The 16,655-nt window shown below is 58.1% G+C and overlaps 1 pseudogene; it reads left to right on the plus strand.

Annotated features, from left to right (window-relative positions):
• The first annotated feature begins 63 nt into the window (after positions 1–63).
• The window catches only part of LOC135461130 (Fc receptor-like protein 5), a 28,304-nt pseudogene continuing 11,712 nt past the window's right edge, over positions 64–16,655 (plus strand).

A 16,655-nucleotide genomic window follows, 5' to 3' on the forward strand; every position in this document is an offset into this window, starting at 1 on the left:
CCCTCCTCTCCCCACATCCCCTTTATTCCCTCAGGGCCCCCTTGGATCCCCCGGCCCCCCCAGAGGAGGGGGAGGTGCTGTACACCCATGTCGTGGTCACCAAGAGGGCAGGGGGTGAGTACGGGGAGGGACACTCGCAGAGGGACACGTCACCCACGAGTGTCACCCCACCCAGATCCCACAGCATGTGTCTCTCGCATGGTCCCCCTGTGCCACTACCCTCCAGGATTCCCAGGTGACCTACACGGAGCTGCGGGGACCCCAGGGGCGACTGTGAGAACCTAGTGACATCTACGGGAATGTGCTGTGACACTGGGGGAAACTGGGGGGCACTGGGGGTCCCCACCCATGGGCACCCACTCATGAGTGTGCTGCCACTAAAAACTGTCCCTCTCCCTCCCAGTGGGGGCACAAAGGTGCCAAAAGGCTAAGAGAAGAACAATTTCCTGCAACAGTAATGAGAGAAAATAAAACCAACACAAACCGGAACAAGGTTCAGCGTCCAAATGGTCACACGCAGAACGATTTCCAGGCAAAGCCAACTGAAAAGGAACAAACCCTGAACACTTCCCCAAGCACGTTTCCTCCACCAGCGGAGCTGGCAGGGCCCTGGACTTTCTTTGCTCTGATGGCCAGAGCTGCCATCAGGAGGCTCTTGATTCTCTTGTCCCCTGTCCCTTACCCCTCCTCTGACGTTTTCCCCACACGATGCTCTCACAAAGGCCGTTTGGGGGTTCCAGAGCCTCCCCCTTTTCCAGGGCAGTCGGGATCAGGCCATGGCGCAGGGTGAGGTGTCAGAGAGAGGAAAAGATTCATGTCTGGAGGCATTTTGGGACAGTTGTGTGTTGCAGGGATGGGTCAGGCCTTGCTTTTGGTGAGATAGGGCTCCATCTGTCCATCATTGTGTCAGCCGTGGCACACTGGGGACAGTGTGACGCTCTGCCAAAGCCAGCTCCTGAGTGGCCGGGTGACCAGAAGTGCCAGCTGGGGAGAGGGCCCTTGGTGGCCTAACTGCTTAAAAGCCAGAGTATGAGGCAGCCAAGTCCCTGACCATGTCTGTTCTTAGGGTGTCTGTCCCATCCACTCTGGAACCCAGGAGTTGGCAACTCATTTAAATGAGAAATATTTGCCAAGGAAAGTGGGAGCGTTCTCGGAATGGAAAGGAGACCCATGTCTAAAATTTTTAAATTTGAAAAATGATTTGGCTTTCAGGCAAAAGTGCAGGAAAAGAAATAACAGCTCTTTACTGGGAAATTTATAAACCAGAACAGAACAAACAACACAAACCCTGAACTTTCCCTCCCGCTCAGCGCTGTTGGTTTTTATGGCAGTTATAACCGTGGCCAGCAGGGGGCGCTGCAGGGAGCTCTCCCGGCCAGCAGGGGGCGCCCCGCTCCAGCTCCATCCCCTCAGGGGCCATGGCGGCCTCGGACGGAAGGCAGGAAGGGAAATCGCTCCTTTTGCAAACTCAAGGGCTCCAATCGCTCCCGGCACCACCACCGGCAGCGGACAGAAGCCGCCAAGGCAGCAGGTTGGATCCCAGGGCCCACTGGCAATGTAGCCATGTCCTGGGGCCAGGCACATGCCCTGCATAACACCCATGACTGCTCTCCATGATCCCGAATGGAAGGAAGGCAGTGCCTGACACCAGGAAGGTATCGAGTCCACAGAAGCACCTCTGGTGGCTTTAGACACAAATCCTGCAACCCTCGGCCTTTCACTCCTTTTTCCTTTTCCAGCCCTGGTACAGCAGCTCTGTCAATGTTGATTTGCCTTGGAACTGTCAGCACTGAGCACCTGAGGAAAGCTGGTGCTCAGTGCTGACTCTGCCAGAGCTTGTCCGGGGCCTCCAGAGCATGTTTGCAGTTCCTGCTCTTCCTTGGCCACTGCTGATCCCCACACAGTATCCCCACGGTGAGGAGGAGAAGTAGAGCAGACCACACCCCAAGGGTTCTGAAGTTGCAGCTAGAGCACAGGGACCACCCAGGCTGGGGCAGTGCCTTGGGACACAAAATGGGGCAAACTTGGATCTGTGTAGTCAATGCCCCTGTTCTGCTCTGGGAGCTGCAGACCCTTACAGAGTTGTTGTAATAGGGACGGATTCCTGTAATTTAACCATGCTCCTAAAGCATCCTGTGCACAAACAGAGGGCTCCACTGCCTCTCCCAGGCATTTTGCAATTCTGTGGCTGAGGCGGGAGCGGTTGGATGAGGAGGCCCATGGGAACAGCACCTGGCCAGGCAGGTGGAGCAGGAGCGCTGGGAATTCCGCAGGGTGCTCAGGTGAGGCCCACGGGACAGGGACATGTTGGGGCACTACTTGCCATTCCTGATCCACTCAGATTTTTGGACAGAGCAGTGACACCCATCGGGCTCCCAAACCCCTCAGGGCTCAGGCACAGCTTCACAGGAGGTCCTGGCCCAGGATTTGGGGATGATTCCGGTGCTCCTGGGCTCATTCCCAACAAAGGGCAGTGCTCCGTGAGCAGTCAGCACATCCCGAAGGAGCAGCCCGGGGCTGCTGGAGCCCGAGTGCTGCAGGCAAGGACGGCGTGAGGGAGCTGGGCCCCGCTCAGCCGGCGCTGCCTCAGGAACGTCTCATCCTGCAGGAGCTCGGCAGCCTCTGCCGGTGCCGGCCCCGGGGCTGTCGGGGGGTGCAGCCGGAGGGGCCGGGGGGCAGTGGGTGGGAAGGGCCGGGATGGAGGGACCGGGACCCCACTGGGGAGCCCCGAGCGTGGAGGGAGCGAAACGGTGGAGGGGAGACCCCGGGACAGGGGGGAGCAGAGACCCTGCGGTGGGGTCTGCGGAAAGGAGGGACCGCAATGGTGGTCCGGAAGCACCGGGAAGGGCCCAGCTCACATTGTGCTGCGAGTGCCGGGATGGTCACGGGGTGTCCGAACTCACTGTGGCAGCGTGTCCGAAGCCACTGTCGCGATGTGTCGGGACCGAGCTTTGCCAGAGTAAGGCCCCCACAGCTCCGGGAAGTGGAGGGGTACCCTGGAAGGTGTGCAGCTAGTGTGGGGCAGAGCCCCGTCTATTCCCTGTGCCCTGTGCAGGTGAGGAGGGCAGGGAAGGAGGAGCTTTGGGAACACCTGGGTTCCAGACAGGGTCACTCCCCACAGCCCCACCACAGCTACAGGGCACAGCCACTGCTCAATATTTCCATACATTTCCCTCTTGTTTGGCAGCCAATTCCAGAACCCAAACTTTCTTTTCATGTGGTTCCATCGGGCTGCAGGTTTTGTTCAAGGAGGACCTAGTCAGGTTTTTGAACAGATTGTTGTGGCATTTGCAGTAGTTATGGGGCTGTCTCAGTCCCTTGGAGACAGGGATTAAATGATCAATGGCTGCATCTCCGAACTGGTTCCCCCACAGCTGCCCCTGCAGGGGGGGATTTCCAGCCAGCCCTGATCTGAAAACCATCAAAGGCCCTCACAGAGCCACTGCTTGAGCCCCGTTTGGGTTTTGTGCTTCTTGCAGGGCTGAGCAAACCACAGGCAGGCCTTTTTCCACCCACAGAATTCTCACCTCTGCAGCAGCTCTAAAGCTGCCAGAATCAAAGCCAAGGGGGCAGGGAGGACCCTCAGGTGCTGACTGCCACCTGGGGCTGGCCAGAGCAGGGCTGGGCAATGGCCATCCCTGTGCAGTGGGGCTGGGCCATGGCTGGGCCCCACCCTTGGATGGCCACTGGCTTCAAGGAGCAGGAGTTTGGGAGCCCCTTCCTGGCTGGCTCTCCATTCCCCAGCTGCTCTTGCTGGCTCAGATCCTGCAGGGGATGAGCAAGAACAGAGAAATCTGGACCCCTCTGGAGCTGCCATGCACCAGGACAGCACCCCCCTTGGCCATCACGTGTCCCCCCTGGGACAGGATCCCCACAGGACAGAACACCTCCCCCCTCCATCCCCTCCGTTGTGTGACACTGAGCACAAACGGCCTCTTCCTTCTGCTGCAGAAGAGAAAGTGAAAGGGTTAGGGGGGCAGAGCCAGACATCCCCATCCCCCACAGCCTCCCCAGCCCTCCCTGCAGACCCCTCACCCTTGCTTTCCCCACCCTGAGGTTCACCCAACCCATTCCCTGCTCAGTTGTTTCCCAGAATCTTCAAGGAACAAACTGGGGGGTTGTGAAATTGAGGGATCAAAGGGAGGAAATGGAAATGAAGAGTGGAAAAAGCCCCTGGGAGCTGGGGGCACATGGACTCAGAGTACCTCGCAATCTCCCTGGGGTGACCCCCAGGCCATCGGGGGGGTCACTTTGGGAGCTGTGCTGGGCTGTGGGTCACTCCAAAATCTGAGGCACTCAGGGAAGGGATTGCAACCCATGGACCCACCAAGCCACTTCCCATCCCTGGCACCCCCACTCCCCTGGGAACCAAACCATGGGACCCCCATTCCTTTTGTCCCCCTTTCCTGGAGACCCCAACCCAGTACTCACATTCCCCAGGATCTCCATGGCCCAGCATCCCATTCCCAAGGAACTCTCTCCCATTTATTCCATCCCCTGAAATCCTCCTTCCCCCAGAACCTTGATTCTCCCAGGACCCCTCATGCCCACGAGATGCCCCATTACCCTGGTACCCTCATCCCTATGACAACCATCACCTGACCCCAAATCCCTGGAGCCCTCATTGTTCTGGGACTCCCATCCCTAAGTTCCCCCAGCCCTGGGTACCCTCATTCCCATGGCACCTCCATCCCTGGTGACTCATCCTCCCTAGGACCCCCATTCCCCTGGGACCTGTCCCTGGCTCTCCAAACTCCCTGTGCCACTCACTCCTGGGAACCCCATGTCCCAACTTCTGCCACTCAGCCTTGTCCCCATCCTGTCCCCACCCTCCCACAGCCTGTCCCCAGCTTGTGGCCACCCTGCCCCCACCAGGTGCCACCTACGCATGAGGATGAGACCTGACCTCGCTTTTTTTCCCTTTGGCCATAGAGCCACCACCCAGGGGACAGCCACCCTCAGCAGCGAGTGACAGTCTGTCCACATGGCTGGAGACACCGGGATGGCCGGGATGTTGGCACTGCTCCTGTGGGGTGAGTGCCCCATGCATGGGACTGACACCCTGAGGATTGACCCCAGTTAGGCAGAGACCAGTGGGGAGGGGGCATAGGGGGGTTGCAGTGTCCCCTGGGGTCCCCAATGCCAGCAGGGCATGGAGCCCAGTGTGACCAGAGTTGTGGGGTGGCCATGAGGACAGGAACAGGGGAACTGGGATGTGGGGACAGAAACAGGGGGATGGAGATGTGGGGCAAGGATGTGGCAAAAGGAACTTTGGGCTGGGGCAGCTGTGGGAGGGGATAGGAATCAGGGATGCAGAGACAGGGACAAGGGTCACACACTGTCGATTCAGGATCTGAGTCCTGGATGCCGGGCTCCGAGACACCCTTGGGGCCCGGGAGTCCTGGAATGTTGCCAGAAGTGTCTGGTGGCAGACTTGACCTACACGGGAGACGACACCTTTATGAAGATAAACGACTTCACCGGGTGAATGCGAAAAGATTAGCTAATTAGAGGTGAGACACAGGTTAGATTTATGTACAGGGGGTTTGGAGGAGTAAGATGGAGGAATTGGGTGTGTCCTGTCCTCCTTCTGTTTCCTCTTCTCCTCCATCTTCTTTGCCACGGTGGCACCTTGGATGTTATTACTGAGAGTGCACCGAGTATAAAATAGATGGTATTGGGAGAAATGATAAATATTGTATACGTAGCAAGGGGTATAAAGATACGTGGCGTCCGGAGGACGACACAGTGTGCCCATGCTGACTGCTGAGCAGATCTCTGTCGGCTGAAAGAACATCTTTTAGATAAACAATAATAACATAAAAACCCAAAGAGAACTGAAGCTCTTCTCGTCCTTCGAGACGCAGGCTGTCCCAAGGCACCCGGGCCTTTCCAGGCCCTCAAACAGCCAAGATAACCGACAACACACCATGTGGATGGCCATAGGGACAGTGCCATTTCACTGGATCATGGGCACAGGGCCATGGCTTGTGCCGTGGGACAGGCGCTGTAGGGCTGGTGGAGGTGACCTGTGCAAACATGGGGTGTCCACAGTGTTGCCATTTCCTGCGTCAACCCATGATGACCAAGATGTCTCTGTGCTCGGGATGTCCATGCCACACCAGTGTTCCCATGGGGACGGTTTGAGGACAGACGCCTCACCTCATACCCCGGGTGGTGCTGTCCATTCAGTCACACCCCCACTGAGCCCTGTCCCTTCTCCCTTCCAGCCCAGACCCTCGGCTTTGCTGGTGAGTCCTCAGGGGATGCCATGTATCCACCTCGCTCTCCCCAGCCCCACACTGGCCCTGGCAGCCTGGTGTCCCCTGTCACCCACAGGTGCCCAGACCACCCAGCTCCTGGTGGATCCTCCCTGGAGGCCGGCAGTGCTGTGGGACCGGGTGACACTGACCTGCCAGGGCTCGGGGACCGCCGGTGCCACCACCTGGTACCAGGATGGGCAGCATTGGTGGCAGGAGGGACCTGCCAACTTCACTGTCACCGTGAGTGGCACCTACACGTGTGACAGACCTGGCACCGGGCTCAGCCCCCCCATGAGAGTCTTAAATGGTGAGGGGGGTTTGGGTGTCTCCAGCCTGGCACTGTGGGGACCCTGAGGGCTCTGGGTGGGCCCCACTCCATGGGTCACTTCCTGTGTGACCAAAGCCCGTCCCCTGCTCTGGGGACATCCCAGAGCATCCAGTGTGGGGGAAACCATGCTGGAATTGGGGATCCCTGGTGCGCTGGGTGAGACCCAATGGAGGGATCCCCATCAAAAGGGGATATTCCGGTGTGACAGGACCCCTCTCTCCCAAAGCTCGCTTGGTGCTGCAGGTGCCGGCATGGGAGCTGCTGGAGGGGGACACGATGACACTGCGCTGCCGATGCTGGCGGGACATGTCGGTCACTGAGGTGCGATTCTACCATGAGGACAAGGAGGTGGGGAGGTCCCTCACTGGGACCAAGCTGTCCCTGTCGCCTCTGCAGCTGAACCACAGTGGCCGCTACCGCTGTGGGGGCCAGGTGGACTCCAAGGTGGCACCGTGGATGCTCTCAGCACCGGTGACAGTGACAGTGCATGGTGAGCACCCCCACGGCTGGAACTCCAATCTCCTGACACCCCCAAAGACACCTCCCAGCAGACTCAGAGCCACAGTCCTCACCTCCCCTGTTCTTCCCTGAGCTCTTCCCTGTGCAAGTGCTGGAGGATCCCCCAAACCCACGGTGGGGTGCCCCCTGACTCTCAGCTGCCTCAGCGCCCCCAGCCCCCTGTGGCCCCGAGCCCCCCTCCTGCACCTGTTCTACTGGGTTGGGCAGGTGGTGGGGGGCCCCACAGGGGTCCTTCCAGCTGCTGGTTCCCGCCGTGGGGGTCTCCCACTCGGGGAATTGCAGCTGCCAGGTGTGCTCTGAGGGGGGGGGCTCTGCGGAAGAGCAGCATCTGGCTCCGTGTCATTGTACACAGTGAGTGCGGGGATGGGCACGGGGAGCCCCCACAGCCTCCTCAAGTGCCATGGTTGGGGACCTCCATGTCCCCCAGAAACATTGTTGGGTCACCCCGCCTTTGCCCAGTGTCCCCTCACCCCTTCCTGGTGTGACCCCATCCCTGACATCCCCCACCACACCCATCCCCCCCATCCCTATCCCCTCACACCGGCTGCCAGCCCCTCGCTGTGGCCTCAGCCCTGTCTGTGTCCCCGCAGTGCCCGTGGACAATGCCACCATCACACCCCGTGTCCTGGAGCTGACACCGCGAGACACAGAGACACACAGGGACACAGGTGGGGTCACACAGTGTCACCAGGGAGTGCAGGACCCCTGGGGTCATGGGTGACCCTGATGTGTCCCCCTCTGTTTCTTGCAGTGGCTGCAGGGGTCAGTGGGGCCATTTTGTTCCTGCTCCTGCTCATGGGTGTCATTGTGGCCTGGCACTGGTGGCATGCCCTGGGTAGGTGACAGTGGGGGCACAGGGCTCCTGGAGATCAGAGGGAAGGGCCCCAGAGAGGGGGGCCATAGGGCTGCACCCACAGCCCCTGGCTTGGGAGGAGCTGAGCCCCCAGTGACCATGGCTCAGAGCCCTGGGGAGCTGTTGGAGGGTCCTGCAGGGATTTTGGGGGTTCTATCAGGAGTCTCCCCCACTGCCAGGCTCGGGGCTCTAGGGGCTCAGGGTGTTGGTGCAAGTGGGGTGGGTCAGGGATACTGGGGGTGCATCAGGGATACTGGGGGGGCCTGGGGAGAATTGTGTATCTGGTGGTGGTTCAGCATTCCCAAGGGTGGATGGGGGCCCCTGGGTCTCCAAAGTCACCCCTCCAGTTTTCTTTGCAGATGCCAGGAAGCACCAGGAAAGGTGAGTGCAGCCTCCAGCCATGATACACCTTTTACCCAAACCCCCAACACCTCCCATCCCCTTCCACACATTCCCTTATTCCCACAGGGCCCCCCCAGGCCCCATGGCACTCCCAGTGGAGGATCCTCAGGTGACGTACATGGAGCTGCAAAGGCAACCATGGGAACCCAGCGACATCTATGACAATCTACACCAAAAGCTGTGATGCTCTGGGAAGTGGGAGGCACTGGGTGACACTGGGGGTGCTCCCTCCACACCTCCTGTGGTTGCCCATCCTTCCAAGGGATGTGGCCATGAGTCAGTCAGAGGCTACACAGGGCATCCTGTGCTCCCCATTTCCTTTCCCAGTACCCCCAAGGGCTCCCCCATCCCTTTGCTGGTTCCTGCAGAGGCTCCCCAGCCCCATCCAAGGGCCCAAGTACTCTCAGGGACTGCCCCATTCTCTCCCCACAGCATTTGCAGTGCACCCAAGGCTTCCCCGTTCCCCCTCCCACTACCCCTGTCCCATCCCGCTGTAAATGGGGGAGTCGGGGAGGATTCTTGCTGAAAGGTTTCTAAGGTGAAAATGAAGCACAAACATGGCAATATTATATCTGAGAGCTGTTTATTGATAAAGGAGGATAAACTTTCGTACCGAAGGGGAATAGAAGGGAGTAGAAAGGGAAAAGGATAGAGAGAGAAACAGAAGACAGGGACAGCGTTACCGCAAGAAGCCCGGGCGCTCTGTGGGCATCAGCTGGGCAGATGGAGTGTGTGTGCTGCAAGCCAGGGCGAGCCCACATGGCTTTTGTGAGTGGCTGGGCGTGATTTCCAAGGACGGCACCTGCGTGTCTCTGGCATGGGCGAGCGATGGCTGCAGGCTGGCTGCTGCGGGCTGGCTGCGGGCTGGGCTGCGCACTGGGGCTCTGGGCTGGCCGCGGGGGCTGGGCTGCGGGGGCAGGTGCAGCAGGCTCGGTGCTGTGGGCAGCATGGGAAACGCGGCAGAGGGGCGGGGGGATGCAGGCAGCATCCACTCCATTGGTAAAGCAATGAAGGAATGTCCAGGACGAGCAGGAATGAGCTGCCTTGGGTAAGCAGCGAAGCAGGGAAAAGGATGCAGGACAGGGAAGAAGACCAGGGTGGAAAAGGGGGGGGGGAAGTATAGTGGTATTTTTGCCCACGACTGGGAGGAATGATGTATGTACTCCATCTTTTGAGAGGCTAATTAATTATTCTTTTATATTAATCTTTTATTTATATTATTACATCTAAACTGAATCTGCCAAGCATCACTGCACTCCACTGCACACAATCTCATGACTGTCAGCCAAACAGTCCAACACAACACATCACCTGGATTCAATTGGTCAGTGAATCAAAACTCTCATACCAGAATCCAATTACCAATTCCCTTCAGGTAAACAATTTTCCACAATGCATTCCATGTGTGAACAATACAGGAGCAGTAAATGAGATAAGAACTGTTTGGATCCTTCTTTGCTTCTCTCATTGTTTCTCCCAGGTTCAGAGAATGTCAATCCCACAGGGGAGGAGGGCCAAACTGACCCTCTGAGTGAGCCCTGATCCTCCAAGAAACCCAAAGCAAAGCTCCTGTTGTGTCACAGTTCTGCCTTTTTTGCAAAGGCTCCTCTCACAGCCGATTTACCCTGCCTTTTCCCAAAATTTTTCCAGGATCTGTCCCACCACCAGTGGGGGTCACTGAATTGCTTTCTCTCCCCTGATTCTCTGTTGCGTGAAGCCTTGCTAGGGTTCCCAGCACATGGACAACTCACAGAGTCATTTTTCGCCTCATGTGTAGCATATGTTGAGACATAAATGCAAATCAGATTTTTTCCTCTTAAGCCCCATGTGCTCAGTGGCTCTGCAATCCCCCTCCCAGTGCACCCATTAAAGTGGCTTACTGGTGCCCATCCCAGTTCCAAGGGGGCACAGGAGCTGGTTCCCTGCTCCTGGGACAAAAATGCAGCTCTTTGGTTAAACTGGCGAAATTGTGCTTCTTTTTCAGCTCTGTCAAGGAATGCTGAACAAGGTGGAACCTCCTTGGAATGGAAAATATACCCCCTCTCTCTGAACTATAGAATGAAATTTCGGGTCTTTTAGGTAAAGATGTGAGGAACAGGAATACAGTTTTTATGGTATGTATTGATAGAAACAAGTTAATGGAAGTTGACTTTAACTGGATATTATATGAATTGATATTACATTATTGATTTTACTGTTGATTAATATATTGCAGATGTTGTTCAGATAGTGAAAAGTATTTTGTGATGTGGGCAATCGAAGGTTGGGCCCAGCCATGGCCCAGCCCCACTGCACAGGGATGGCCATTGCCCAGCCCGCTCTGCCAGCCCCAGGGGCAGCCAGCACCTGAGGGTCCCCCTGCCCCCTTGGCTTTGATTCCCGCAGCTATAGAGCTGCTGCAGAGGTGAGGAATTCTGTGGGTGGAAAGAGCCTGCCTGTGGTTTGCCAGCCCTGCAAGAAGCACAAACCCAAAGGGAGCCAAGCAGTGGCTCTGTGAGGGCCTTTGATGGTTTCAGAGCAGGGCTGGCTGGAAATCCCCCTGCAGGGCACAGTGAGAGAACCAGTCCAGAAATGCAGAATTGATCATTTTGTCCCTTGCAGCAAGGGTCTGAGATAGCCCCAAAAGCCTTGCATATCCCGCAACAATCTTGCTCAACAACCGACCGGTTCCTTCTCCTGCCTGCTCAAACCTGCAGCCTTTAGAATGGCCTGGAAGAATGTTTGGATTTGGCCCGTCGCTGCCAGACAGGAGGGAAAAGTGTGGAAATATCGACTGGGCTCTGGCCTGCACAGTATGGGGGTTGTGGTGAGTGATCCTGTGTGGATTCGGGGTTTCCCCAAAGCTGCTCAATCCCTGCCCTCCTCACCTTAGTGAAAGGTTTAGGGATTGCAGGAATTGTGGTGTAAAGCCACCAGAAGTGCTGCTGTGGACCCGAGATGAGCCTGAGATCAGGCGCTGCCTTCCTTCCATTCCGGATCATGGAGAGCAGCCACGGGTGTTGTGCAGGGTGTGTGCCAGGCCCCGGGACACTGCTACGCTGCCAGTGGGCACTGGGATCCAACCTGCTGCCTTGGTGGCTTCTGCCTGCTGCCGGTGGTGGTGCCGGGACCGATTGGTGGCCGTGAGTTTGCAAAAGGAGCGATTTCCCCTCCTCCCTCCCGTCTGAGGCCGCCATGGCCCCTGAGGGGATGGAGCTGGAGCGGGGAGCCCCCTGCTGGCCGGGAGTGCACCCTGCAGCGCCCCCTGCTGGCTGCGGTTAGAACTGCCACAAAACAACAGATGAGTGGGAGGGAAAGTTCTGGGTTTGTGTTGTTTGTTTCTGTTCTAGTTTATAAATTTCCATAAAAGCTGTATCCTTTTTCTACAGGTTTGCCCGAGAAACCCATCATTTTGAAATTAAAAAAAGTTTGTAGCATGGATCTTCTTTCCCTTCCAGAACGTTTCCACTTTCATGGGCAGACATTTTCATATAAATGAGTTGCCAACTTATGCATTCTGGGATGAGGACAGGCACCCAAGAGAAGACACAGTCAGGGACTTGGCACCTCTGCTTACCTTTTAGCCAGTTGGCTACAAGGGCCCTCTCCCCAACTGGCACTTCTGGTCACCCGGCCACTCAGGAGCTGGCTTTGGCAGAGCCTCACACTGTCCCCAGTGTGCCATGGCTGACAGTCTGATGGACAGACGGGGCCCAGTCTCGCCAAAAGCAAAGTCTGACCCATCCCTGCCACACACAGCTGTTCCACAATGTCTCCAGACATCAAAATTTTCTTGTCTCTGACATCCCACCCTTTGCCATGGCTGGATCCTGACCTGCTCTGAAGAAGGGGGAGGCTCTGGAACCCCCACAGAGCATTTGTTACATCCTCGTGGGGGCAACAGGGCAGAGGAGGAATTTGGGACAGGGCACAAGAGAATCCAGAGCCCCCTAAAGGCCGCTTTGGCCATCAGAGCAAGGAAGTTGCAAGTTGCAGGTTCCTCTGGTGGAGGAATTGTGCAGGGGAGAGTGTCCAGGGTTTGTTCCTTTTGGGGACTTCCCCAGGAAATTGATCTTTTTGTGAAAATTTGGAATCTGATCCTTGTTGCTGTAGCTTTTGGTTTTATTCTCTCTCGTTGCTGTTGCAGGAAATTGTTCTTCTCTCAGCCCTTTGGGATCTTTGTGCCTCCACAGGGAGGGGCAGTTTTTAGTGGCAGCACACACACGAGTGGGTGCCCATGGGTGGGGACACCCAGTGCACCCCAGTTGCCTCCAGTGTCACAGCATAAGCTCATTGATGTCACTGGGATTTCTTGGTCGCCCTTGGGGTCCCCGCAGCTCCACGTAGGCCACCCAGGGTTATTGGTGGTCGGTGATGCCTGATGGCCCTGCAGGACAGAATGGTCGGGGGGACCAAAGGGGAAGGGGTGACACCACTGTCACTGTCCCCCCAGTCCACAGTACTCACACTGCACATGTTTGGTGCTCACATAGTGGGTGTACACAACCTCTCCCTCCTCTGGGTGGGCCGGGGGATCAGGGCGGGGCCTGTGGGGAGAAAGACAATGTGTGGAAGGCGATGGAGACTTGTGTCATGTGGGAAAAAGGGGACTCATGGTTGAAGAACCCCACTCACCTTTCATGCTGCTTTCTGGCAGCTGCAAAGGAAAGAGGGAGGGGTGACTGAGGAGTCCAAGGGCCCTACCCCTCTCAAGATTCCTGAACCCCTATGGGACCCTCAATTCCCCTCAGCACCCCAAGCATCTCTAAAGCCCCTCAGAATTCATGAGTCTCCCCAGTGCCCTGGGCCAACTCAGCCTCAAGAATTCAAAGCCCAGCAGGGACAGACACACCCCAAACATCCCCACAGCCTCTGAAAGAACCCCCAACATCCTTGCAGGACCCTCCAGCACCTCCCCAAACCCCACAGGACCCCCAGGGAAAGTGACAATTCTGGGGCTATGGGTGCTGCCCTATCATGCCCACACTCTGGGGACCTCTACAGCTCCCTAGGACCCTCTCTCCCTCCGTTGTCACCCACCCACACGGTGCCACTGGTGCGAGGCCACAATGACACCCACGAGCAGCAGCAGGAAGAAAAGGGCCCAACCGACACCTGCGGCCACTGCAAGAAACAGAGGGGACACATCAAGATCACAGAGAACCGCAAGGGTCCTTCGACCCCGAATGACCCTGTGTGACCTTACCTGTGTCCCTGTGTACCCACGGTGTCACCAACAGGGCCACTTCTTGGCTGAGTGTCCGGAACACTCGGTGCCCATCATGTCCCAGCTGGTTGGTGGCCATGCACTGGTAGGTGCCCGAATGTCCCACATCGACTGCCCTGAGCTCCAGGAGGGGACCCTGGGCCACCTCCTGCCCATTGTGCAGCCAGGTGAAGGTGACAGGGGCTGAGCCCACCTGCACCAAGCAGTGCAGGGTCACGGGGTCACCTGCGCGCACCTGGTGTGATAGGGTGCCAAGGGTGATGATGGTATTGGCCACAGGCACTGTGGGGACAGAGACTGGGCTGAGAGCACAGGGAGGGGCTGGCAGCTGGTTTGGGGGGATAGGGACAAGGGGGGTGGGTGTGATGGGGGATGTTGTGGATGGGTTCACACCACAGAGGGGTGAGGGGACACAGGGCAGAGACAGGGGACACAAGTATGGTGTACGGGGGACATGGAGATGCCCAGGAAAGGAGACTAGAGGAGGCTGTGAGGGCTCCCCATGCCCATCCCTGCACTCACTGTGCACCGTGACGTGGAGCCGGGCGCTGCACTTCCGCACGGCTCCCCTCTCAGAGCGCACCTGGCAGCTGTAATTCCCTGAGTGGGAGACCCCCACGACGGGCACCAGCAGCTGAGGAGACCCCTGCGGGCCCCCCACCACCTTCCCGTCCTGGTAGAACACGTGCAGGAGGGGGGCTTGGGGCCGCAGGGGGGTGGGGGTGCTGAGGCAGTTAAGAGTGAGGAGGGACCCCTAGGTGGGCTCAGGGGGGGACCCTTCAGCACTGGTCCCCGGACAAGCTCAGGGCAGGAAATGGGGGCTTTGGGAACGGTGACCCCAAATCCCTGGGGAGGCGCTATGGGGCTGTCGGGGTGGCGGCTGTGAGGTGCTCACCATGCACTGTCACTGTCACCGGCACTGACTCCTCCCATCCCCATGATACCCCGTTGTTCACCCAGGCCTTGCAGTTGTAGCGGCCACTGTGGTTCAGCTGCAGAGGGGACAGGGACAGCTCGGTCCCATTGTAGAGCCTCCCCACTTCTGTCTCCTTGCGGTAGAAGAATACCGAATCAACCGACTTCTCCTGCCTGTACCAGCAGCGCAGTGTCAGCATTTCCCCCTCCAGCAGTGCCCACGCCGGCACCTGCAGCACCAGTTGGTCTGGAGGGCAGAGGGGTGCCGTCACATCACAGGGGTCTGGAGGGTCCTGATGTCATCAGGACCCCCATATTGGGTCAAAGCCAGCACACCAGGTTTCCCCAATTTCAACACGAGGGTCCCCCCATAGTGGGATGCTCTGGGATGCCCCCCTGTATAGGGGACAGTCTTTGGTCACACCAGAGAGTGACCCATGGAGTAGAGCTCATCCAGCATCCTGGGGGTTCCCGTGGGTGCCAAGCTGGGGACACAAACCACCCTCACCGTCTGAGACGTTCACGGGCGGGCTGCACCCACTTCCAGGTCTCTCACACGTGTAGGTGCCACTCTCAGTGACAGTGAAGTTGTTGCCTCCCTCCTGCCACCAGTGCTGCCCATCCTTGTATCAGGTGGTGTCACCAGCAGTCCCTGAGCCCTGGCAGGTCAGTGTCACCCGGTCCCACAGCACCGCCGGCCTCCAGGGGGGCTCCACCAGGAGCTGGGTGGTCTGGGCACCTGCAAGTGACAGAGGACACCAGCCTGCCAGGGCCATTGCAGGGTTGGAGAAAGTGGGGTGGGGACCTGGCATCCTCCGAGGACTCACCAGCGAGGCCGAGGGTCTGAGCTGGAAGGGAGAAGGGACAGGGCTGGGTGAGGATCATGGGGACACTGTGGACACCCTAGGTTTGCACTGCCAACCTCCACCAGCCCTACAGCACCTGTCCCCACGGTCAAGTCCCATGGTCCTATGCCCATGATCCCATTCCAATGGGACCTTTCCCCATGGCCAGGTGACATCTGCATGTTACGTGGCCTCATTCCATGTCCCAGTATCCCTGTTCTCCTGTCCCTATCCCCACAGTCCCCAAGCCCCAAGGCTCCTTCTGCCACATCCTTGTCCCCACATCTCTATCCCCCTCTTCCTGTCTCCACATCCCAGTTCCCCTATTTCTGTCCCTAAAGCCACCCTAAATCTCTGGTCACACTGAGCTCCATGCCCTGCTCTGTCTCTGCTGCCATTGGTGACCTCAGGGGACCTCACAGCCACCTGTGCCCCCTCCCCACCAGTCTCTGCCTCACCAGGGCCCATCCCAGGGTGTCAGGCCCAGGCCCGGGGCACTCACCCCACAGGAGCAGCGCCACCTTCCCGGCCATCCCAGTGTCCCCAGCCATGTGCACTGGCTGTCACTCGCTGCTGTGGCCACCGCTCCCCTGGCTTGCGGCTCTTCGGATGAAGGGAGGTCACGTCTGTCCCCACGTGTAGGTGGCCCTTGGTGGGGGCAGGGTGGCTACAAGCTGGGGACAGGCTGGAGACAAGGCTGCATAGTCTGGGGACATGGTGGGGGATGGTGGGATATGGTGGGGATATGATGTTGCCACAATTTGGAGTCTAAGGCTGTGTAGGGAGCCAGGGATGAGTGTCCAGGAGAATGGGGTGCCCAGGGATGGGGTCCCAGGTAAATGGGTGTCCCAAGGGTTGGGTAGACTCAGACTTGGGGATGAGGATCTCAGAACAATGTGGCCTCCTGGGATTTGTGATCATGACATGGGGGTGCCAGGGGAAAGGGGGACCCTGTGAGAATGGTGGTACTGGGGGAATCAAGGTCCCCAAGGGCAGGGGTGTACCAGGGACTGGAATTACTTGGATGGTGTTCCTTGGTGTTGGAGATCCTGGGGAATTGCCATCCAGGGATGGGGGTCTCAAGGAAGGGGTGGCAGAAGTAAATTGGATTCCAAGGTTGGGGTCCCAGAGGAATGGAGGTGCCAGGGTTTGGCAGTGCATGGGGAGGCATGGGGGTCACAGCTCCTTCCCTGGGTGCCTCAGATTTTGGGGTGAGGCGAGGCCCCACATAATCACCCCTGGGGTGTTTGTTTCCTGGCCAGGCATGGCATGGGGGTCCTGGGTAGTTCGACCTCTGTGTCCTCGCCTGCCCCTGATTTTTCCT

This window comes from Zonotrichia leucophrys, unplaced genomic scaffold (genome assembly GCF_028769735.1).
Source record: "Zonotrichia leucophrys gambelii isolate GWCS_2022_RI unplaced genomic scaffold, RI_Zleu_2.0 Scaffold_180_96780, whole genome shotgun sequence".
Lineage (NCBI taxonomy): Eukaryota > Metazoa > Chordata > Aves > Passeriformes > Passerellidae > Zonotrichia > Zonotrichia leucophrys.